Raw genomic sequence first — 25,550 nt, 5'->3', positions numbered from 1 at the left:
AGGGATGCTGATCAGAGTTGATGGGAAGATGGATGGAGCCAAATACAGGACAATCTTAGAAGAAAACCTGTTAGAGTCTGCAAAAGACTTGAGACTGGGGCGGAGGTTCACTTTTCAGCAGGACAACGACCCCAAACATACAACTAGAGCTACAATGGAATGGTTTAGATCAAAGCATATTCATGTGTTAGAACGGTCCAGTCACAGTCCAGACCTAAATCACATTGAGAATCTGTGGAAAGACTTGAAAATTGCTGTTCACAGACGTTCTCCATCCAATCGGACAGAGCTTGAGATATTTTGCAAAGAAGAATGGGCAAAAATGTCCCTCTCTAGAAGTGCAAAGCTGGTAGAGACATCCCCAAAAAAACTTGCAGCTGTAATTGTAGAGAAAGGAGGTTCTACAAAGTATTGACTCAGGGGGGCGCCATACAAATGCCCCCCACACTTTTCACATATTTTATTGTGAAAAATGTTGAAAACCATTTATCATTTTCCTTCCACTTCACAATTATGTGCCACTTTGTGTTGGTCTATCACATAAAATCCCAATACATTTCTGGTTGTAACATGACAAAATGTGGAAAATGTCAAGGGGTATGAATACTTTTTCAAGGCACTAATACTTGGGGGTTCTAAGTGAAAAAGTAAAAAAAATTGCCCCAGCAGGCAGCAAGTGGTTAATATGTTACAAACAGAATTGAATAAGGTCCCCTTTGCTGGCTAGAGATCTGTGGTAGATGCTCCACACACCACAAGTGAACAGTTCAGATATATTTTAATAGGTCGAAGGAGGAAACCAACATTTTTTTTCGAGGCCCCAACATAGCCGGCTGCATCAGAGTTTCCAGACCGATGACACTGCCTATGGACAAAGTTGCACGATTGGTGGTATTTAGACCAGTACAGTCTCAGGCACAGGGGTCTTCTTTATTTCCTAGCAGTGACGCTGCACTGCGGTGATAAGGATTCTTTCCTTGGCCTCCCTCTTCTGCCATTGGCTGGATGTGTGCAGGCCGAGCCTCGTACTGAGGTTATAAGCGGAAAGAGGCTCCATGGAGATGGGCCAGGAGTTTGGAGGTCTTTGGAAAAGCCTGAAGGCTGCTGAAGAAAACAACCATCATCTGCATTCAGGGAAGCGTCCTTCAATAACTGGAAGAGAAACAAAAGATCAGGTATTCAGAAAGAGATTTCTTCCAATCAGAAAACGTAATTTCCTGTGCATTCACTGGGACAGGAAATCAGGGTGAATGTTCCCAATGGGGACACAAACACCAATAGCAATTTTGACAGAGGTTCTAACCCCCTGGTGCCCAACTGGTGGCCCTTTGGCAGTTCAATGTGCAGCCCCTGGGCCCCTGCCAACTGTGTTTGTATGTTCTTGCCTAGACTGACTTCCAGCAGTTAAAGGCCAATTGAACTTTTAGTTTAAATCTGCTAAATACATGTCAGGTTCATAAAAGCAAAAGGTGTGCACAGCCTGAGTAGAAAAGCCAGTCCCCTGCCAGCATGCTGCAGAGTAGCACCCATGCTCTCTGTATGCGGAAGCAGCTGCCTCTCTGCACATGCCCACCCACCCCCCCCCCCTGAGTCAGACCAGGAGCTCTCCAATCAGCAGGGAGCAGGAGCTTTTCAATTGAGAGGCTTATAGGGGTTGTGTTGAGCCTCTGAAGACCACAGCAAGGGTGCCACTCTGCAGCATGCTGGCAGAGGACAGGATTTTCTACTCAGGCTGTGGCTGCTTTATAAAAAAAAAGAAAAAGAAACACAACTGTAAAACTTTGCGCATCTTTTGGGAAGTAGCAATGTGGGTAGGTGACAATGACAAGGAAATGGCACCAACATCCCTGTAGATAAGTGTAGACAAGGGAAATTTTTGAGGGTGCCGGCAAAACAAGAAGAAGTCATTTCAATACTCCGCAATATGTATAAAAAAAATGACAAGATTTTTATTGCTACATACAAGACAAAGTTAAAAGTTTTTTTTTGGTACAGTGGAACCTCGGATTGCGAGTAAAGCGGTTAACGAGCGTTTCGCAATACAAGCACTGTATTTTAAAAAAACGTAACTCGGTTTATGAGTGTTGTCTCGCAAAACGAGCACAATTCAGGCCAAAGCGGTGGGCAGTACCGCTTTTGGCCTGAGGTGGGGGGGGGCGCCGGAGCCAAGCAGAGCCGAACGTCCGGAAATGCACGGAAAGGCCCCGAGTACAGCACGGCTGACCTCGGCAAATCTCGGGTAGGAAGTCTTTCCGAGGTTTGCCGAGGTCAGCCGAACTGTTCTCGGGCCTTTTCGGCCGTTTCAGAGGCTCTCCAGCCTCCCCCCCCCCCGCCTCTGCCCGCATGCGGTATTGCATCCCATTGAAGTCAATGCGGAATGAATTATTTTCGTTTCCGTTGACTTCCATGGGAAAACTCGCTTTGATATGCGAGTACTTTGGAACACGAGCATTCTCCTGGAACGGATTATGCTCCTAATCCAAGGTTCCACTGTATAAGTTATGTGCACATGTACAAGGAAACATCTAGAATTCAAAGCAGATGACAACATTGAATCACTCGGCAATATCATTGGAGTGATTGTCCCGACATGTTTCGCCACTCTGGGCTCATCAAGGGATGTTTTAAAGAACAATTAGATGTAACACTGCATAGAACGAAAGAAAATTAAAAACATTACATTGACTTAGAATACAATACAAAAAAAAAAATAGGAAATAAAAATAATAATGGCACGGTAGAGTCGGCTGTCGACTACCACGCCCATCACCAATCGCTCACCCATATGAGGATCTTTTGCCTGCGACTCAATGTCAAGAAAAACCGTCACTGGGTAGTGCACATAGGGAGACGCCAAATAGGGCCCGAAAAAATTGTTCGCCTGGAATCTAGCCAAAGGAGTAGTGCAAAAATGAATAAATGAAAATATCCTAAGTGAAATATAAATCTACTATAAAAAATAATTTAAGTGAAAGGGAGTGAGGGGAGGGGGGGGGAGAAAGGACTAGGAAAAGGAAAATAAGGGATGGAAGATGACAAGTAGGGAAGAAGGGGGAGGAGAGGGGGAAAGAAAGGATGGAGGGAAGGAGGGGGATCTTTTATTTTGATGCACCTGAAATGCATTTAGCTGATTTTAACTGAAAGTTCAATTGGACATTAAATGCCCAAATTCTCTGACCATCTCCTGTATCATGTCTGCAGTCTCTGACCATCTCCTATAATATGTCTGCAGTCTCTGACCATAACCTGTACTATGTCTGCAGTCTCTGACCATCTCCTGTATCATGTCTGCTGTCTCTGACCATCTCCTGTATCATATCTGCAGTCTCTGACCATCTCCTGTATAATGTCTGCAGTCTCTGACCATCTCCTGTATAATGTCTGCAGTCTCTGACCGTCTCCTGTAGTATGTAAAAGAAAAAAACTGCGCTGTTTCCAAACCAACAACTACAGCTGCAGCTCAAAGTGAAATGTACACAATCATAAATAGATAAACGTAAGGAGCTGCACTTCTCAAAAAACATAGTTACATAGTAGGTGAGGTTAAAAAAAGACACAAGTCCATCAAGGCCAACCTATGTGTGTGATTATATGTCAGTATTACATTGTATATCCCTGTATGTTGCGGTCGTTCAGGTGCTTATCTAATAGTTTTTTTTAAATTATCGATGCTCCCCGCTGAGACCACCGCCTGTGGAAGGGGATTCCACATCCTTGCCGCTCTTACAGTAAAGAACCCTCTATGCAGTAAAACTGCTTTTCTTCTAATTTTAATGAGTGGCCACGAGTCTTGTTAAATTCCCTTACGTGACGTAAAAGGCTGCCAGGGAACATCAGAAGGAGAGCGTAGCTGCACTGGACACAGCGAGTGAATAATAGAGCATTGAACCCTCACTGTGTCCTTTTATAGAACTCCCAGCACAGCAGGGTATCAATATTATAATAAATCACACAGGCAGCACAGTAAGTGCTCGTTTAATTTTTTTTTTTTTTTTTCGTTTATCAGATCATTTCATTTAGATGCGGCATTCGTTATTTCAGAAAAATTCGTTACGTTCAGTTTGCCAAATTTGGAAGGAAATTCCAATACCTATAATTTAATAGTTTATAAATAATAATAATAAAAACTATAATAATGGTTAATAATTTAATTATGTTAGAAAATACGAAAAACAAAATTATCCAAATGTTTTTCGTTCTTTCGAATTTCGTTTTAGAAATTTTTTTTTTTTTTAAATTCAAATAGTCTTTCGTTCATTCAAAAGCAGAGCCATGATAGAGCCATGATAGGGATATGATAGAGATATTATAGAGCTATGATAGGGCCATGATAAGGCCATGATAGGGCCATAATAGGGATATGATAGGGCCATGATAGGGATATGATAGAGATATGATAGAGCTATGATAGGGCCATGATAAGGCCATGATAGGGCCATAATAGGGATATGATAGAGCCATGATAGGGATATGATAGAGCCATGATAGGGATATGATAGAGATATTATAGAGCCATGATAGGGCCATGATAGGGATATGATAGAGATATTATAGAGCTATGATAGGGCCATGATAGGGCCATGATAAGGCCATGATAGGGCCATAATAGGGATATGATAGGGCCATGATAAAACCATGGTAGGGCCATGATAGGGATATGATAGAGCCATGATAAGGCCATGATACAGTGGCGTAGCGTGGGGGGTGCAGGGGGTGCCGTGGCCCCGGGCGCGACATTTAGGGGGGCGCCAGTATGTGCCACTGGCTGCCTCCTCCTAATTTCAAATTCCTGTGTACCCTGCGCTCCGGCCGCCATGTTAAGTGTCCGGCGCCCTGTGATTGGGCGTATGGGGGTCATGTGAGGCGTAGGGCTGGCCTGTCCTCGATCGCTCCTGAAGTCCCGCCTCCGCACATGACCCCCCATACGCCCAATCACAGTGCGCTGGACACTGAACATGGCAGCAGGCAGAGCGCAGGGGAGAGAAGAAACAACGTGAGCCGCCGCTGTCTTCTCCTCCTCATCCGGACTGATGCAGGCCAGGATAAGAGGTGAGTGAGACTCCCTCGTGAGAGTCTTGTTACTGGCCGGGGGGGCGGCGGGGTGAGAGAGAGAGACTGTAGGCAGGACAGTATAGTGTAGTATAGTGGTCAGTATAGTGGACAGTGTAGTGTAGTATAGTGGTCAGTATAGTGGACAGTATAGTGTAGTATAGTGGTCAGTATAGTGGACAGTGTAGTGTAGTATAGTGGTCAGTATAGTGGACAGTGTAGTGTAGTATAGTGGTCAGTATAGTGGTCAGTATAGTATAGTGATTAGTATAGTGTAGTTTAGTATGGAGGTCAGTGTAGTGTAGTGGTCAGTATGGGGGGCAGTGTAGTGGACAGTATAGTGTAGTAGTCAGTGTAGTGTAGTATAGTGGACAGTGTATTATGGTGGTCAGTATAGTACAGTATAGTGGTTAGTGTAGTATAGTAGTTAGCATAGTGGTCAGTATAGTGTAGTTTAGTATGGAGGTCAGTGTAGTGTAGTATAGTGGTCAGTATGGTGGTTAGTGTAGTGGACAGTATAGTGGTCAGTATAGTGTAGTGGACAGTGTAGTATAGTGTGGTGGTCAGTGTAGTGTAGTATAGTGGTCAGTATAGTATAATGGACAGTGTAGTGGTCAGTGTAGTGTAGTATGGTGGTCAGTATAGTGGACAGTGTAGTATAGTGGACAGTGTAGTGTAGTATGGTGGTCAGTATAGTGTTGTGTAGTATAGTGGACAGTGTAGTATGATGGTCAGTATAGTGTAGTATAGTGGTTAGTGTAGTATAGTATAGTGGTTAGTATAGTGGTCAGTATAGTGTAGTTTAGTATAGAGGTCAGTGTAGTGTAGTGGACAGTATAGTATAGTGGACAGTGTAGTGTAGTATAGTGGACAGTGTAGTGTAGTATAGTGGACAGTGTAGTGTTGTATGGTGGTCAGTGTAATGTAGTATAGTGGACAGTGTAGTATAGTGGACAGTGTAGTATGGTGGTCAGTATAGTGTAGTATAGTGGTCAGTGTAGTATAGTGGTCAGTGTATAGTGGACAGTTTAATGTAGTATAGTGGACAGTGTAGTATGGTGGTCAGTATAGTATGGAGGACAGTGTAGTGTAGTATAGTGGTCAGTGTAGTGTAGTATAGTGGACAGTGTAGTATAGTGGTCAGTGTAGTGTAGTATAGTGGTCAGTGTAGTATGGTGGTCAGTATAGTGTAGTATAGTGGACAGTGTAGTGCAGTATAGTGGACAGTGTAGTGTAGTATAGTGGACAGTGTAGTATAGTGGACAGTGTAGTGGTCAGTGTAGTGGACAGTATAGTGGTCAGTGTAGTATAGTGGACAGTATAGTATAGTGGTCAGTATAGTGGTCAGTGTAGTATAGTGGACAGTATAGTATAGTGGTCAGTGTAGTGGACAATGTAGTGTAGTGGACAGTGTAGTTCTCAGTGTAGTGGACAATGTAGTGTAGTGGTCAGTATAGGAATCAGGTAGGTCAGTACTATTGTATTTGAAGGGACTCAGGGATAGGAAGTCCACAGGTTAGGGGGGGGGGGGGGCGCAAATTACTTGCCTTGCCCCGGGTGCTGACAACCCACGCTACGCCACTGCCATGATATAGCCATAATAGAGCCATGGTAGGGCCATGATAGGGATATGATAGGGATATTATAGAGCTATGATAGAGCCATGATAGGGATATGATAGAGATATTATAGAGCTATGATATAGCCATGATAGGGATATGATAGAGCCATGATAGGGCCATGGTAAGGCCATGATAGGGATATTATAGAGCTATGATAGGGCCATGATAGGGATATGATAGAGATATTATAGAGCTATGATAGGGCCATGATAAGGCCATGATAAGGCCATGATAGGGCCATAATAGGGATATGATAGGGCCATGATAAAACCATGGTAGGGCCATGATAGGGATATGATAGAGCCATGATAAGGCCATGATATAGCCATAATAGAGGCATGATATAGCCATGATAGGGATATGATGGAGCCATGATAGGGCCATGATAGAGGCATGATATAGGCATTAATATAGCCATGATATAGCCATGATAGAGGCATGATATAGCCATGATAGGGATATGATATAGCCATGATAGGGATATGATATAGCCATGATAGAGGCATGATATAGCCATGATATAGGCATGATATAGCCATGATAGGGATATGACAGAGATATGATAGAGCCATGGTAGGGCCATGGTAGAGGCATGATAGAGGCATGATAGGGATATAATAGGGCCATGATAGGGATATGATAAAGCTATGATAAGGCCATGATAGGGCCATGGTAGAAGCATGATAGGGATATGATAGAGCTATGGTAGGGCCATGATAGGGATATGATAGAGCTATGATAAGGCCATGATAGGGCCATAATAGGGATAGGATAGGGCCATGATAGGACCATGATAGGGATATGATATAGCCATGATAAAACCATGGTAGGGCCATGATAGGGATATGATAGGGCCATGATAGAGGCATGATATAGCCATAATAGAGGCATGATAGGGCCATAATAGGACCATGATAGGGATATGATAGAGCCATGATAGAGCCATGATAGGGCAATGATAGAGCCATGATAGAGCCATGATAGAGCACCTGCTTACTGTGCTGTCTGTGTGATTATTGCGACATTCGTTATTTCAGATAAATTCGTTACGTTCGGTTTGCCAAATTTGAAAGGAAATTCCAATACCTATAACTTAATAGTTAATAAATAATAATAACCTATAATAATAGTTATAATTAAAATAATAATAATAAAAACTATAATAATGGTTAATAATTTAATTATGTTAGAAAATACGAAAAACAAAATTATCCAAATGTTTTTCGTTCTTTCGAATTTCGTTTTAGAATTTTTTTTTTTTTAAATTCAAATAGTCTTTCGTTCATTCAAAAGCAGAGCCATGATAGAGCCATGATAGGGATATGATAGAGATATTATAGAGCTATGATAGAGCCATGATAAGGATATGATAGAAATAGTATAGAGCTATGATAGAGCCATGATAGGGATATGATAGAGATAGTATAGAGCTATGATAGAGCCATGATAGGGATATGATAGAGATAGTATAGAGCTATGATAGAGCCATGATAGGGATATGATAGAGCTATGATAAAACCATGGTAGGGCCATGATAGGGATATGATAGAGATATTATAGAGCTATGATAGAGCCATGATAGGGATATGATAGAGATATTATAGAGCTATGATAGGGCCATGGTAGGGGTATGATAGAGCTATGATAAAACCATGGTAGGGCCATGATAGGGATATGATAGGGATATGATAGAGATATGATAGAGCCATGATAGGGATATGATAGAGATATGATAGAGCTATGATAGAGCCATGATAGGGATATGATAGAGATATGATAGAGCTATGATAGAGCCATGATAGGGATATGATAGAGATAGTATAGAGCTATGATAGAGCCATGATAGGGATATGATAGAGCTATGATAAAACCATGGTCGGGCCATGATAGGGATATGATAGAGATATTATAGAGCTATGATAGAGCCATGATAGGGATATGATAGAGATATTATAGAGCTATGATAGGGCCATGGTAGGGGTATGATAGAGCTATGATAAAACCATGGTAGGGCCATGATAGGGATATGATAGGGATATGATAGAGAAATTATAGAGCTATGATAGAGCCATGATAGAGATATTATAGAGCTATGATAGGGCTATGATAAGGCCATGATAGGGCTTAATAGGGATATGATAGGACCATGATAAAACCATGATATACCCATGATAGAGGCATGATATAGCCATGATAGGGATATGATAGGGCCATGATAGGAGGCATGATATAGCCATGATAGAGGCATGATAGAGCCATGATAGGGCCATGATAGAGGCATGATATAGCCATGATAGAGGCATGATATAGCCATGATAGGGATATGATAGAGCCATGATAGAGGAATGATATAGCCATGATAGAGGCATGATATAGGCATGATAGGGATATGATAGAGATATGATAAAGCCATGGTAGGGCCATGGTGGGGCCATGGTAGAGGCACGATAGAGGCATTATAGGGATATAATAGGGCCATGGTAGAACCATGGTAAAGCCATGGTAGGGATATGATAAGGCCATGATAGGGCCATGATACAGGCATGATAGGGATATGATAGAGCTATGGTAGGGCCATGATAGGGATATGATAGAACTATGATAAGGCCATGATAGGGCCATAATAGGGATATGATAGGGCCATGATAGGACCATGATAGGGATATGTTTGAGCCATAATAGAGGCATGATAGAGCCATGATAGGGCCATAATAGGACCATGATAGGACCATGATAGGGATATGATAGAGCCATGATAGGGCCATGATAGAGCCATGATAAGGCACCTGCTTACTGTGCTGTCTGTGTGATTACTGTAATGCTGATGATCATAAGACGGTGAGATGCTGCTACTTTACACTTCATTTGGGTGAAGCAGTAAAGATGTGCAGCAGAGCTGCATTTTTACTGCCCTCCAAACAAAGCCACTTTAACCTCTTCCCGTCCAGCGATGTACCAGTACGTCTCTGGATTGGAAGGGTGATATCTCGGTCATCACTGCAGCAATGATATAATTTTTTAGCCCCAGCAATTCTGCACAAACTAAAAGTAATCCTAGTGGCTAAGAAGCCGCTGGATTATTTTTCCAGGCAGTGGAAGAGGGTCCCTCAACCACCACCTTTAAGATGGGACCAGTAGCATCCAGTTCCTTAGACACAGTGAGAGGGGTGGATGTCGTTCCTCCCACTGTGTGACGTCACAAACCAGGAGTGGCGAGAATTGTATCACTTCCGGTTTTGTTATCATGTAAACAATCCATTACCGGCCTGAACAAGCATCTGATCAGACTGATCTTGGTTTGATCAGGTGCTTTGGAGGCCAGAGGACAGATAAGAGGGTCTAAAAGACCCCAGATATCTCCATAAACAGGACCTGTCATGGCCTATACTATCACAAGGGATGTTGTACATCCCTTGTGAAAGGAAAGAACAAAGAAAAAAAAATGTAAAAGATACAGTGTAAGATTTTTTTATTTAAAAAAAAAAAAATACAATTTAAACTGCCCCCACTCCTTTGTGCAATTGCAAACACACACATATATGTAAATGGCAACAAACCTGCATTTTGTTTTGAGCCGAGGTCAGGGGTGGGGTCAAGGGTGTGGTTGAAAGAGGCCCCATCAGGTAGGCTGTGCGGAGGCCCCATGATTTCTAACAGCGGCCCTGGTGACTCGGCTCAGGTGCCCCCATAGCAAGCTGCTTGCTGTGTGGGCACTCAACAGGAGGAAGGGGCCAGGAGCACCGATGAGGGACCTGAGAAGAGGAGGATCCGGGCTGCTCTGTGCAAAACCAACTGCATAGAGGAGTTAAGTAAGCATGTCCTCCAGCCAATGTATGTCCTCCGACACCTGCTGATTAGCGAGGAGAGACACAGAACAGAGCTCTGCCTATGTAAACAAGGCAGAGCTCTGTCCTGTCAGTGGGGGATGTGCGGGATTTCGGTTCCCTGCAAAGCAGGGACCGATTGTATGATTGAGTGCTAAGGCTGCTTTCACACTGATGCGCTACAGTTTACCTGCACCGTGGGTTCAGCGCAGTGCGCCTGTGGCTTTCCTGTGGGTTAGCTGCACTTTGCCATAGAATTCTATTATATCCTGCAGGTGTGATGCACTTTCTGAAAGCACACCAAACCCACAGGTAATAACAGAAGTCTATGGCTCAGTACGGGTAATAATAGAAGTCTATGGCTCAGTACGGGTAATAATAGAAGTCTATGGCTCAGTACGGGTAATAACAGAAGTCTATGGCTCAGTACGGGTAATAACACAAGTCTATGGCTCAGTACGGGTAATAACAGAAGCCTATGGGTCAGTACAGGTAATAACAGAAGTCTATGGATCAGTTCAGGTAATAACAGAAGTCTATGGGTCAGTACAGGTAATAACAGAAGCCTATGGGTCAGTACAGGTAATAACAGAAGTCTATGGGTCAGTACAGGTAATAACAGAAGTCTATGGGTCAGTACGGGTAATTACAGAAGTCTATGGGTCAGTACAGGTAATAATAGAAGTCTATGGGTCAGTACAGGTAATAATAGAAGTCTATGGGTCAGTACAGGTAATAACAGAAGTCTATGGGTCAGTACAGGTAATAACAGAAGTCTATGGCTCAGTACAGGTAATAACAGAAGTCTATGGGTCAGTACAGGTAATAATAGAAGTCTATGGATCAGTACAGGTAATAACAGAAGTCTATGGGTCAGTACAGGTAATAACAGAAGTCTATGGCTCAGTACAGGTAATAATAGAAGTCTATGGGTCAGTACAGGTAATAACAGAAGTCTGTGGGTCAGTACAGGTAATAATAGAAGTCTATGGGTCAGTACAGGTAATAACAGAAGTCTGTGGCTCACAGGTAATAACAGAAGTCTATGGCTCAGTACAGGTAATAATAGAAGTCTATGGCTCGGTACAGGTAATAATAGAAGTCTATGGCTCAGTACAGGTAATAACAGAAGTCTATGGGTCAGTACAGGTAATAACAGAAGTCTATGGCTCAGTACAGGTAATAACAGAAGTCTATGGGTCAGTACAGGTAATAATAGAAGTCTATGGGTCAGTACAGGTAATAACAGAAGTCTGTGGGTCAGTACAGGTAATAATAAAAGTCTATGGGTCAGTACAGGTAATAACAGAAGTCTGTGGCTCACAGGTAATAACAGAAGTCTATGGCTCAGTACAGGTAATAACAGAAGTCTATGGGTCAGTACAGGTAATAACAGAAGTCTATGGCTCAGTACAGGTAATAATAGAAGTCTATGGCTCGGTACAGGTAATAAAAGAAGTCTATGGGTCAGTACAGGTAATAACAGAAGTCTATGGCTCAGTACAGGTAATAATAGAAGTCTATGGGTCAGTACAGGTAATAACAGAAGTCTATGGGTCAGTACAGGTAATAATAGAAGTCTATGGCTCAGTACAGGTAATAACAGAAGTCTATGGGTCAGTACAGGTAATAACAGAAGTCTATGGGTCAGTACAGGTAATAATAGAAGTCTATGGATCAGTACAGGTACATTGCACCGCACCTGCAGATCAATGTGAAAGCAGCCCAGTGTAGCGAGTGCAGAGTGCAGATATCCCCATTGCTGTTTGATTTTTTATTAAAAACTGACCTCAATCTTCACTTCTTCCTCAGGATTCCTGCAGGTATCGTTGGCGGTTGCTGTCCCCCAGGCGGGTATGGCTGGCGGCTGCTGCTGGCTGTCCCCCTGGATGAATACAGATGGTCGGTTTTGCTGGTACTTCTGGCGGGTATTGTGGATACTGCTGGTGGGTACTGTTGGCGGGTGCTGGTGGGTTTTGCTGGTACTACTGGTGGGTACTGTTAGCAGTTACTGCTAGCGGTTATTGCTGCTGGGTACTCCTGGTGGGTATCGCTGGCGGCTGGTGTCCCAGGCAGAGTACATTTGGTATCACTCCGCCTGTGACAGGAGCCGGCACTATACAGGACTCATTGGCTCTGCTCTCTACTGCAGCCGCATGCTTACTCTAGCGACGGCTCCATTCACACGATTCTCGGGGATGGCGGGTCGGAGAACCCGTGATCTGGGCTTGCTGACCGGCCACCCCAGAGCAGGAGGTGGCGGGTCACATCAGAGGGTTGCGTGGGCCAGCAGTTGGGCATATAATATTAGTAGTGATCACTGTATTGGTGTCACTGGTTCCCACAATGTGTCAGTCAGTGTCAGATTGTCCGCCGCAATATTGCAGTCCCGCTAGAAGTCGCTGATTGCCGCCATTACTAGTATGAATAAACAAATATAAAATCCAGTATATATCGCATAGTTTGTAGATGTGATAACGTTTCTATAAACCAATCAATTTACACTTAGGCCCCTTTCACACTGGGGCGGTTTGCAGGCGCTATTGCGCTAAAAATAGCGCCTGCAAACCGACCCAAAACAGGCGCTGCTGTCTCTCCAGTGTGAAAGCCCCGAGGGAGCGGTGCGCTAGCAGGCCGGGAAAAAAAGTCCTGCTAGCTGCATCTTCGGAGCGGTGGAGGAGCGTTGTATACACCGCTCCTTCACCGCTTCTTCCCATTGAAATCAATGGGACAGCGCGGCTATTCCACCGGCAAAGCGCCTCTGCCTTTCTCGGCCGCTAGCGGGGGGTAAAATCGCCCCACTAGCGGCCGAATACCCACGGTAAAGCGCCGCTTTACCGCCGATGCCCCCCCCGTGTGAAAGAGGCCTTATTGGGATATTTTTACCAAAAACATTTCGCTTAAATTGATGAAGAAATTTGATTTAAAAAAAAAAAAACAATTATTGGAAATGTTTTATAGCGGGAAGTAAAAAGATATAATTTTTTTTTTCAAAACTGTAGTTTTTTTCCTGTTTATGGCGCAAAAAATGTAAAAAAGCAGCGAGGTGATGAAATCCCACCAATAAAAAGCGCTATTTGTGGGATAAAATGATAGAAATGAGATTTGTGTACGGCGTCACATGACCGCGCCATTGTCAGGGAAAGTCACATGTGCGCTTCAAGAGGCGATTCTGCCGCCACTCATTATGACACCAAAGGGGGAACTTTGTCCCCGGAGGAGCCCAGAGCGCCCCCTGATGGGGGATCTATCAGACATTTTAGGGGGGTTTAGCTGGGGCCCCCCTGATTCCATTCTGTATGATCAGAGGAGAGCAATACCCCCCCAGGGGAAACCCTTGGGACAGTCAGAGATTACATACATGATACAAGAGTTAGAGATTACATACATGACACACGGGACGATCATAGATTTTATATATATGACACATAGGACAGTCACAGATTACATACATGACACACGGGAGTGTCATAGATTACATCTATGACACACGGGACAGTCACAGATTACATACATGACACACGGGAGAGTCATAGATTGCATACATGACACAAGGGACGGTCAGAGATTACATACATGACACAAGGGACAGTCACAGATTACATACATGACACAAGGGACAGTCAAAGATTACATACATGACACACGGGATGGTCAGAGATTGCATACAAGACACAAGGGACAGTCATAGATTACATACATGACACAAGGGACAGTCACAAATTACATACATGACACACAGGACAGTCATAGATTACATACATGACACACGGGATGGTCAGAGATTGCATACAAGACACAAGGGATAGTCATAGATTACATACATGACACACGGGACAGTCATAGATTACATACATGACACACGGGACAGTCATTGATTACATACATGACACAAGGGACAGTCACATATTACATACATGACACACGGGACAGTCATAGATTACATACATGACACATGGGATGGTCAGAGATTGCATACAAGACACAACGGACAGTCATAGATTACATACATGACACAAAGGACAGTCACAGATTACATGCATGACACAAGGGACGGTCACAGATTACATACATGATCACGAGATGGTCACAGATTACATACATGACACAAGGGACAGTCACAGATTACATACATGACACACGGGACAGTCACAAATGACATACATGATCACGAGATGGTCTCAGATTACATACATGACACAAGGGGCAGTCACAGATTACATACATGACACACGGGACAGTCACAAATGACATACATGATCACGAGATGGTCTCAGATTACATACATGACACAAGGGGCAGTCACAGATTACATACATGACACACGGGACAGTCACAAATTACATATATGATCATGGGACGGTAACAGATTACATACATGGCGCAAAGAACTTGAGGTGCCCAATAATTGTTAATGGCGCCCCAAATGCGATGATCAGACGTGTGTTCTGTCTTGTGGAAAAGCTGCATGCCTTAAAAGTTTCTAAAGCTTCTATAATGTGTTTGTCACATATATGGCGGCCCATTCAAGTGAACGGGTTCCCCTATGTGCGAAATACAAGGAAATGTGATGAGGAATGTTTGTTATGTGAAGTATACAGGGATCTGAGGGATGGTATATAGAAATGTGATGAGGAATGTTTGTTATGTGAAGTATACAGGGACCTGAGGGATGGTATATAGAAATGTGATGAGGAATGTTTGTTGTGTGAAGTATACAGGGATCTGAGGGATGGTATATAGAAATGTGATGAGGAATGTTTGTTGTGTGAAGTATACAGGGATCTTAGGGATGGTATATAGAAATGTGATGAGGAATGTTTGTTATGTGAAGTATACAGGGATCTTAGGGATGGGATATAGAAATGTGATGAGGAATGTTTGTTGTGTGAAGTATACAGGGATCTGAGGGATGGTATATAGAAATGGCTGGACAGAGATTCCTGGCACATGGAGAGACATAGAGATGTCTTCAATGGCTTCTTGCTCAGCACTGCAGTGACAACTCTCTGCACTTCTAGGCTGGCTTCATATTCACCTCTCTCCAAAATCCTAAAGTTTTGTGACTTTGTTCCCCTCCCCAGCAGATGTACTACTCCATCCAAAGCCTGGAGTTCAGTGACAGTATGATCTGGAGGGAGGGGGGGTCAGAGGTCAGGACTCAGGGAGGAGGAGCTGAACAAAGCTTCCTACTCACCCTGACCAAACACAACACTGACGAGGGGGAGTTTCAGGCCTGGAAAGTAATGCACCTCCAGGAACTCCTCCCTCTTCCATGGGCTACACCCCCATCCTGCCCACTCAAGCAGCAGCCTGCAGGAGATAGGCTGGGAACCTGCAGGGGGTGGGGACTCCAGTGTCTGGCATTACTGAAGTCAAGCCATCAGACAGTTGCAAATCAGTGGTCATGCTATCAGACGAGTATTTTTTGGTTGGATTTTAAACACAAAAACTAAATATAACATAATGGATATGTGACAGCTCTGTATAATCATTATATTATATGTTACATCACCCTCTCTAACATTTACAATACAGTATGATTTTACTGTGGAAATTTAAAGATACAGAGCCCCAAATACCAACCCATTGGCTATATAGTGACATTTTTCCAATACTTCTAAATGGGTTCAAAAAAAATTCTCCCATTGGACCAATACGTTTACAATGTAGATGTGTCATACACACCCCCCTCTATGATATCTTACAATACGGTAAGATTTTACTGTGAAAATTTAAAGATACAGAGCCCCAAATACCAACCCATTGACTACATAGTGACATAATTGCAAATTGGGTTCAAAACCAATTCTCCCATTGGACAATACGTTTACAATGCAGATGTGCCATACACACCCCCCTCTATGATATCTTACAATACGGTATGATTTTACTGTGGAAATTTAAAGATACAGAGCCCCAAATACTAACCTATTGACTATATAGTGACATTTTTCCACTAATTCTAAATGGGTTCAAAAAAAATTCTTCCATTGGACCAATACGTTTACAATGCAGATGTGTCATACACACCCCTCTCTATGATATCTTACAATATGGTTAAATTTTACTGTGGAAATTTAAAGATACAGAGCCCCAAATACCAACCCATTGGCTATATAGTGACATTTTTGCATAATTGCAAATTGGGTTCAAAAAAATTTCTCCCATTGGACCAATACGTTTACAATATAGATGTGTAATACACACCCCCCGCTATGATATCTTACAATACGGTAAAATTTTACTCTGGAAATTTAAAGATACAGAGCCCCAAATACCAACCCATTGGCTATATAGTGACATTTTTCCAATACTTCTAAATGGGTTAAAAAAAAAATCTTCCATTGGACCAATACGTTTACAATGCAGATGTGTCATACACCCCCCTCTATGATATCTTACAATATGGTATGATTTTACTGTGGAAATTTAAAGATACAGAGCCCCAAATACCAACCCATTGGCTATATAGTGACATTTTTCCAATACTTCTAAATGGGTTCAAAAAAAATTCTCCCATTGGACCAATACGTTTACAATGCAGATGTGCCTTACACACCCCCCTCTATGATATCTTACAATACGGTATGATTTTACTGTGGAAATTTAAAGATACAGAGCCCCAAATACTAACCTATTGACTATATAGTGACATAATTGCAAATTGGGTTCAAAACCAATTCTCCCATTGGACCAATACGTTTACAATGCAGATGTGCCAAAAACACCCCCCTCTATGATATCTTACAATATGGTATGATTTTACTGTGGAAATTTAAAGATACAGAGCCCCAAATACTAACCTATTGACTATATAGTGACATTTTTCCACTAATTCTAAATGGGTTAAAAAAAAATTCTTCCATTGGACCAATACGTTTACAATGCAGATGTGTCATACACACCCCCCTCTATGATATCTTACAATATGCTTAAATTTTACTGTGGAAATTTAACGATACAGAGCCCCAAATATCAACCCATTGGCTATATAGTGAGATTTTTGCATAATTGCAAATTGGGTTCAAAAAAATTTCTCCCATTGGACCAATACGTTTACAATATAGATGTGTAATACACACCCCCCGCTATGATATCTTACAATACGGTAAGATTTTACTGTGACAATTTAAAGATACAGAGCCCCAAATACCAACCCATTGACTACATAGTGACATAATTGCAAATTGGGTTCAAAACCAATTCTCCCATTGGACCAATACGTTTACAATGCAGATGTGTCATACACACCCCTCTCTATGATATCTTACAATATGGTTAAATTTTACTGTGGAAATTTAAAGATACAGAGCCCCAAATACCAACCCATTGGCTATATAGTGACATTTTTGCATAATTGCAAATGGGTTCAAAAAAATTTCTCCCATTGGACCAATACGTTTACAATATAGATGTGTAATACACACCCCCCTCTATGATATCTTACAATACGGTAAAATTTTACTCTGGAAATTTAAAGATACAGAGCCCCAAATACCAACCCATTGGCTATATAGTGACATTTTTCCAATACTTCTAAATGGGTTAAAAAAAAAATCTTCCATTGGACCAATACGTTTACAATGCAGATGTGTCATACACACCCCCCTCTATGATATCTTACAATACGGTATGATTTTACTGTGGAAATTTAAAGATACAGAGCCCCAAATACCAACCCATTGGCTATATAGTGACATTTTTCCAATACTTCTAAATGGGTTAAAAAAAAATTCTCCCATTGGACCAATACGTTCACAATGCAGATGTGTCATACACACCCCCCTCTATGATATCTTACAATACGGTTACATTTTACTGTGGAAATTTAAAGATACAGAGCCCCAAATATCAACCAATTGGTTACATAGTGACATTTTTGCATAATTGCAAATTGGGTTAAAAAAAATTTCTCCCATTGGACCAATACGTTTACAATGTAGATGTGTCATACACACCCCCCTCTATGATATCTTACAATACGGTAAAATTTTACTGTGGAAATTTAAAGATACAGAGCCCCAAATATCAACCCATTGGCTATATAGTGATATTTTTCCAATACTTCTAAATGGGTTAAAAAAAAATTCTCCCATTGGACCAATACGTTTACAATGCAGATGTGTCATACACACCCCCCTCTATGATATCTTACAATGCGGTATGATTTTACTGTGGAAATTTAAAGATACAGAGCCCCAAATACCAAACCATTGGTTACATAGTGACATTTTTGCAATATTTCAAATTGGGTTCAAAACCAATTCTCCCATTGGACCAATATTATTATTATTATTATTATACAGGATTTATATAGCGCCAACAGTTTGCGCAGCCCTTTACAACATGGGGCAGACAGTACACTTACAATACAAATCAATACAGGAGGGATCAGAGGGCCCTGCTCGTTAGAGCTTACACGTTTACAATGCAGATATAAACACCCCAGATATATATAGATATATATAAAGAGTCCAAAGGGTTGCTGCACTTAAAAACTTTCGGTTGCTTTATTTCATGTAGTCACATGGAAAAATTACAAAGCAAGTACAATCTTTCCAGACGTAATCATGACATTAAATGCCTATATAATGCAGATATGGATGGATTACGTTTCGGGCTAGTATGCTTGCACCCTTCCTAAGATCCATCAGAGCATATCTAACAGGTTTACTGCAATCAATCCTTTAAATACAAATTAGTGGTATACATCACCTGTGGAAACAATATGGTTGATTGATTCAATTCATAGTATATTCATCACCTGTGCAGATACGTGTTTTTTACACCATAGACACAAGATCTAACAATTAGCGGCCGATATCCTTATCTCATCATTCTTATTCTCCAAATGTGTTATATGAACCTATGAAAAATACATACATAGATAGAATGAGCATACCCATATACAGACCTCCCTATTTCGAAACACATTTCTATGTTTTTTTCATTTTTATTATCACTTATAAATCAATACTGTTAAATAAACAAATAAAGATCCAAATCAACATTTAAACCATATGGAGCAATAGTATTTAGAAAATGTATCCAATAAACTTCTCTTTTCCTCAAGGTTATTTCACGGTTACCCCATCCCCTCCTATTTTTCTCTATTCCCTCCAGGACCATATACTTTAATTGTGATGCATTATGTCCATATTCCACGAAATGTCTGGCTAATGGTAGTTGTGTTAATTTGTCACGTATTGAATATTTGTGTCTTGCTATCCTGTCTTTTACTTTTTGTGTAGTTTCTCCAACATACACTAAACCGCATGGGCACTTAATGGCATATATGACATATGATGATTGGCAAGTGTAATACCCACGTATAGGGTTATTGAAGCCCCTATGTGGATGTGCAAAAACTTTTCCTTTTATCATGGAGTTGCATTGTATGCATGACAAACACGGATATGATCCAAGGTTTTTTTGTCCTAAAAAAGTTGGTTTAATAAATGTGGATGTGGGTTGGTCCGATTTTATTAGTTAGTCGGTCCCGTATTGTTCTACCTTTCCTATATGAGGACATGGGGGGGATTCCAGAATTCCTGTATCATCGGATAACTAGTTCTTAAAAGGTTCCAATGTTTTTTACTTATCTTAGAGATGTTTTTAGAAAAAGGGTGGTATTGCATAATAAAGGGAATTCTCTTTGTTTCTCTATGGGTTGTTACATTATGGTCAGTATTGAGAGATTCCGTATCAACTAAGGTTCGGGGGTATCTTTTATTGATGAGTTTATTTTTCATTTCTTTGAGTCTCTGGTCACCGCACAGGGGATCACTCACGATCCGCTGTACCCTCAGCATTTGACTTTTTGGAATAGACGAGATAGAAAACATTAGGGGGATGAAAGCTGTTAAAGTGTAATAACTGGTTATGATCTGTGGGTTTCACATACAGATCAGTACTAATCTGTGTGTTACTCAACTTCAATGTAGTGTCGAGAAAAGTAATCCTGTTATTACCAATTTCAATATTAAATTTCAGGCCAGGTATTAAATAGTTAATATATTTATCGAACAGAAATAGGCTCTCCATGTTGTCATCCCATATAGCGAAAATATCGTCCACAAATCTATACCAACAATGGCAATGTTGGAGAAATAGTTAATTCACATAAATAAAAGAGGTTTCTATCATATTCATAAATGCATTTGCATATGGGGGTGCAACATTTGAGCCCATCGCTGCCCCATTTAGTTGCAAAAAATGAGTATCCTTGAAGAGAAAATAGTTTTCCTCAAGGACAATTCTCAACAGTTCTAGAAGGAACAAGATCTGTTCAGTTTTATAGATACCTGATTGGGTTAACAGTCGTTGACATGCCTCTATTCCCAAACTATGAGGGATGATAGTAAACAGACTGGAGACGTCCCATGATATCAGGACGGAATCTGGTGACAACTTAATATCCTGAATTTTAGTCAAGAAATCTGTAGTGTCTTTGATATACGATTTGATATTTAACATTAATGGTGTTAGACATTTGTCCAAATATTGTGCTAAACAGGTTGTCACAAATTCCATACCCGATACAATGGGATGTCCCGGGGTTTTTTTTGGGTCTTTATGGATTTTTGGTAACATATATAATACTGGTGTAACCGGATATTCACACACCAAAAATGTCATAGTTTCGTCATCAATAATTTTATCCTTAACCGCATTCATAAGGATTTTTTTGATTCTTTTTTGTACTCTAAAGACTGGACTAGAATCAAGTTTTCTATATGTAAGGGTGTCACCAAGATGTTTCATCACTTCATTTTCATACATGGGGGTGTCCATTACCACAATAGCTCCCCCCTTGTCAGCCGGTTTGATGGTGATATCGCGCCGGGCTGACAAGGAGTTTAATGCTGTAATCTCATCTTTATTCAAATTATGGGGTATATGATCTCTTTTATTCCTATCACACAAGAATTTCTTTATGTCATTTTCCACTTTGTCTATATACACCTCCACTGCAGCACATGATGTAGGGGGTACTTTAGTGCCTTTCAATTTTAAACCCATATTTTTAATTGATAATGTAAGTGATTCCTTATATGTGGTAATCGACCCACCTGATAAATGTGCTTTAAATCTTAATTGTCTGTAAAATCTATACAAATCCTGCTTAAGTACAAAATCATCCATTCTTTCTTTAAGGCAAAAGCCCAAACCCTTATTTAATACACTAAGTTCGGCTTCAGACAAAATAATGGAGGAAATGTTATGTACCAGGTTTTCTTCTAGTGTCTCTGTCGGTTCTGCCGTCTGGTAGTTACACCTCCCGTTGCGTCTTTTCTTGATTCTCCGGCCGCCCCTCCTGGTCCGGGTTCGGTCATATTTGCTGGTAAAAAAGGAGTAGTGGATGCGTTGTTTGATGATCCAGTAGATGTGATAGATGAGATGGAGCTAGCGAATTGTTTGCGCTGTATTTTCCTATGTCCTTTTGGGTGATGGTATATGGGATCCATCCAGTTATAGACACGATCACTTTTGTAGTCTTCCCGGTCCCGCTCAAGTTTTGTATGTTTGCGAAGCTGGACATTAGTATGAAATTTCTCCAATTTATCTTTGTTAGTTTTCTTAAATTCCATTAGTTCCTCTTGATTTGAACATTGTTGTAGTTGTTCTTCTAATTGGACAATCTCCTGCTGTACAAGAGTTCTTTCTTGTTGCAAAAATTGTACAGTTAATGTCATGATATAAAAGGAACATTTATTTAGAATTTGTGCAAACTTGGTTTTGAAGTCCATATTTTGTGAAAATAAAGTTGGAATTAAACGAACTCTTAATCCTCTGGGGATCATTTGCATCTTATAGTATTCCGCTAGTGTTACCTCGTGTAGTTCCATTGTAATAGCTCTCTGTGTAAGCTTCTCCATTTTCTTGATTAGTTGTATTGGGGATGACTGGGTCAGGAAATCTCTAGATCCCATAGTGTCTGTGAAGATCCTTGAGGTCTCAGTTTCAGAGAAAGAGTATAAGCCACTCGTTGCCATCCTTGTGATGATTCCACACAAAATAGCCGGTGCTCGTTCTCAAGGGAAGAATATATTCAAATCGTAGAGGAGCCGCACCCAGCTTACGATTCACTGCCAGCAATCAGGTCTTCCCACCGACCTTATATATAGAAAAAGAGTCCAAAGGGTTTCTGCACTTAAAAACTGGAATTCTGGAATCCCCCCATGTCCTCATATAGGAAAGGTAGAACAATACGGGACCGACTAATAAAATCGGACCAACCCACATCCACATTTATTAAACCAACTTTTTTAGGACAAAAAAATCTTGGATCATATCCGTGTTTGTCATGCATACAATGCAACTCCGTGATAAAAGGAAAAGTTTTTGCACATCCACATAGGGGCTTCAATAACCCTATACGTGGGTATTACACTTGCCAATCATCATATGTCATATATGCCATTAGGGGCCATGCGGTTTAGTGTATGTTGGAGAAACTACACAAAAAGTAAAAGACAGGATAGCAAGACACAAATATTCAATACGTGACAAACTAACACAACTACCATTAGCCAGACATTTTGTGGAATATGGACATAATGCATCACAATTAAAGTATATGGTCCTGGAGGGAATAGAGAAAAATAGGAGGGGGGGTAACCGTGAAATAACCCTGAGAAAAAGAGAAGATTATTGGATACATTTTCTAAATACTATTGCTCCAAGTGTTGATTTGAATCTTTATTTGTTTATTTAACAGTATTGATTTATAAGTGATAATAAAAATGAAAAAAACATAGAAATGTGTTTTGGAAATAGGGAGGTCTGTATATGGGTATGCTCATTCTATCTATGTATGTATTTTTCATAGGTTCATATAACACATTTGGAGAATAAGAATGATGAGATAAGGATATCGGCCGCTAATTGTTAGATCTTGTGTCTATGGTGTAAAAAACACGTATCTGCACAGGTGATGAATATACTATGAATTGAATCAATCAACCATATTGTTTCCACATTGATTGATTGCAGTAAACCTGTTAGATATGCTCTGATGGATCTTAGGAAGGGTGCAAGCATACTAGCCCGAAATGTAATCCATCCATATCTGCATTATATAGGCATTTAATGTCATGTTTACGTCTGGAAAGATTGTACTTGCTTTGTATTTTTTCCATGTGACTACATGAAATAAAGCAACTGAAAGTTTTTAAGTGCAGCAACCCTTTAGACTCTTTATATATATATATATATATATATATATATATATATATATATATATATATATATATAGCCAGTGTACAGATATTTGGGTGTTTATATCTGCATTGTAAACGTATTGGTCCAATGGGAGAATTGGTTTTGAACCCAATTTGAAATATTGCAAAAATGTTACTATGTAGTCAATGGGTTGGTATTTGGGGCGCTGTATCTTTAAATTTCCACAGTAAATTCATACCGTATTGTAAGATATCATAGAGGGGGGTGTGTATGACACATCTGCATTGTAAACATATTGGTCCAATGGAAGAATTTTTTTTTAACCCATTTAGAAGTATTGGAAAAATGTCACTATGTGGTCCAATGGGAGAATTGGTTTTAAACCAATTTGGAATTATGTCAATATGTAGTCAATGGGTTGGTATTTGGGGCTCTGTATCTTTAAATTTCCACAGTAAAATCTTACCGTATTGTAAGATATCATAGAGGGGGGTGTGTATGACACATCTGCATTGTAATCGTATTGGTCCAATGGGAGAATTATTTTTGAACCCATTTAGAAGTATTGGAAAAATGTCACTATGTAGCCAATGGGTTCGTATTTGGGGCTCTGTATCTTTAAATTTCCACAGTAAATTCATACCGTATTGTAAGATATCATAGAGGGGGGTGTGTATGACACATCTGCATTGTAAACGTATTGGTCCAATGGGAAAATGATTTTTTAACCCAATTTGAAATATTGCAAAAATGTCACTTTGTAACCAATGGGTTGGTATTTGGGGCACTGTATCTTTAAATATCCACAGTATAATCTTACCGTATTGTAAATGTTAGAGAGGGTGATATATGTGTGACAACTCTGTGTAATCATTATTTTATATATTACATTACGTTATATTTAGTTTTTCTGTGTTGAATATCCAACCAAAAAAACTTGTCTGATAGCATGACCACTGATTTGCAACTGTCTGATGGCTTGACTCCAGTTCTGGCATTTACGGGGCTAATGGTTTCCATGGAAATCATCACCTCGGCTTGTTTACCTTTTGCCGTCTCTGAGCCGCACATGCGCAGTAGCTGCAGGGACGATTTCACGTGTCTCCTCCTGTCAAGTCACGTGGCCTCGTTCTGACCGTTACGTGCAACACGTGACTGCTGCAGAGAGCGACCTAACGGCTCAGGTGGGAGTGGGCGTGATCAGCGCATGGGATGGGCGTGACCAGAGGATGAGTAGCCAATCAGGAGCTGGAGGCTGGAGCCGTTACACTTGTGACGTCACGGCTTGATCAGGTAAATAGCCGAGCGGGGGAAGGGAGCGCGTCAGTGCAAGGAGAGCGGAGAAGAGGAAATATTTCCGACACAGAGCTCCGGAGGGAGGAGCCATTGTCCGGACTACAGCCGGGTCACAGTGTGTCTGTGTGTCCGGGGAACCTGCCTCCTCTGCTCAACCTCTGAAGAACTACATCTCCCAGCAATCTCTGTCCACATGAGGAACTACAACTCCCAGCATGTACTGTGTAAGTAATGGGGGTTCAGCTCCCAGCCTGGAATAGGATGTTACAGGACTACATATCCCAGCATGATTTCTTCTATAGATGTACTACAAGTCCCAGCAATCTCTACATACCCCAGCCTGCTACTCTCCCCCTCCTCAGGGGTAATTGCACCCCACCATCCTCTCCCACCACAGGTGGTGGGTCCCCTCCCTCCAGGATGGGGGAGGGCTGATCGGGACTGGGGAAGTGCAATTCCCCCTGAGGAGGGGGAGGGGCCGGGGAGCAGACTGGGGTATGTAGAGATCACTGGACCTGTAATATCTCCATAGAGAAAATCATGCTGGGATATGTAGTCCCACAGCATCTTA

At 41.2% G+C, this 25,550-nt stretch overlaps 1 long non-coding RNA gene across 2 annotated transcripts; it reads right to left on the bottom strand.

The window, feature by feature from the left end:
- Window positions 1-761: 761 nt before the first annotated feature.
- Window positions 762-24,822, bottom strand: LOC141147185 (uncharacterized). Of its 2 annotated transcripts, XR_012245030.1 has the most exons (3): window positions 24,730-24,822; window positions 12,285-12,380; window positions 762-1,152 (listed from the first exon to the last, which is right to left on the bottom strand). It is a non-coding gene; the product is annotated as an uncharacterized lncRNA (long non-coding RNA). The 2 variants fall into 2 exon arrangements; XR_012245029.1 differs by lacking the exon at window positions 24,730-24,822 and having other exon boundaries at window positions 12,285-13,896.
- Window positions 24,823-25,550: the final 728 nt, after the last annotated feature.

The sequence above is a fragment of the Aquarana catesbeiana genome, linkage group LG06 (assembly GCF_042186555.1).
Source record: "Aquarana catesbeiana isolate 2022-GZ linkage group LG06, ASM4218655v1, whole genome shotgun sequence".
Classification (NCBI taxonomy): Eukaryota; Metazoa; Chordata; class Amphibia; order Anura; family Ranidae; genus Aquarana; species Aquarana catesbeiana.
This window is presented reverse-complemented; position numbering and strand designations above follow the sequence as displayed.